The sequence below is a fragment of the Penaeus monodon genome, chromosome 19 (assembly GCF_015228065.2).
Source record: "Penaeus monodon isolate SGIC_2016 chromosome 19, NSTDA_Pmon_1, whole genome shotgun sequence".
Taxonomy (NCBI): Eukaryota; Metazoa; Arthropoda; class Malacostraca; order Decapoda; family Penaeidae; genus Penaeus; species Penaeus monodon.
Window position 1 is genome coordinate 31926624 of NC_051404.1, and position 469 is coordinate 31927092.

General features: G+C 59.5%; 1 protein-coding gene across 1 annotated transcript in view; it reads right to left on the reverse strand.

Annotated features, from left to right (window-relative positions):
* The window catches only part of LOC119585387 (eIF-2-alpha kinase GCN2-like), a 109563-nt gene that overhangs the window by 61020 nt on the left and 48074 nt on the right, over positions 1 to 469 (reverse strand). The window lies entirely within an intron of this gene.

Consider the following 469-nt stretch of genomic DNA (forward strand, 5'->3'; position numbering starts at 1 on the left):
GGCAAACAAACAAAACAACCACAACCCCCCCCCACGCAAACACACGACACCAAACGCCAACATTCTCAACATTTCACCAACAAACACACTTGCGCATTTCGCCGAGTCATTCTCCCAGCGTGTTTACATCCCCCCTCCCTCTTCCCTCCTCCTACCACTACCCCTACCCTTCCCTACTCCCTCCTCCCCTTCCTCCCTCTCCCCTTCCCCTAACATTCCCTCCTCCCTCCCTCTTCCCCCAACCCTCCTCTCTACCCCCCTCCCCCTCCCTCTTCCCCCAACATTCCCTCCCCCTACCCTTCCCTCTCCCCCCACCTTCCCCTCTCTCCCCCCTTCCCACTCCCTCCCTCCCCCTCCCCCTGCCAGTACGTCGGGGGCGAAAAGCGGAGCAGAAGTACGTCGACTTGGGGCGATTTGAAGCGCAGGCAGATCAGCTGTTTTACCTGGAGACGCAGGACTAAAGGTGTAG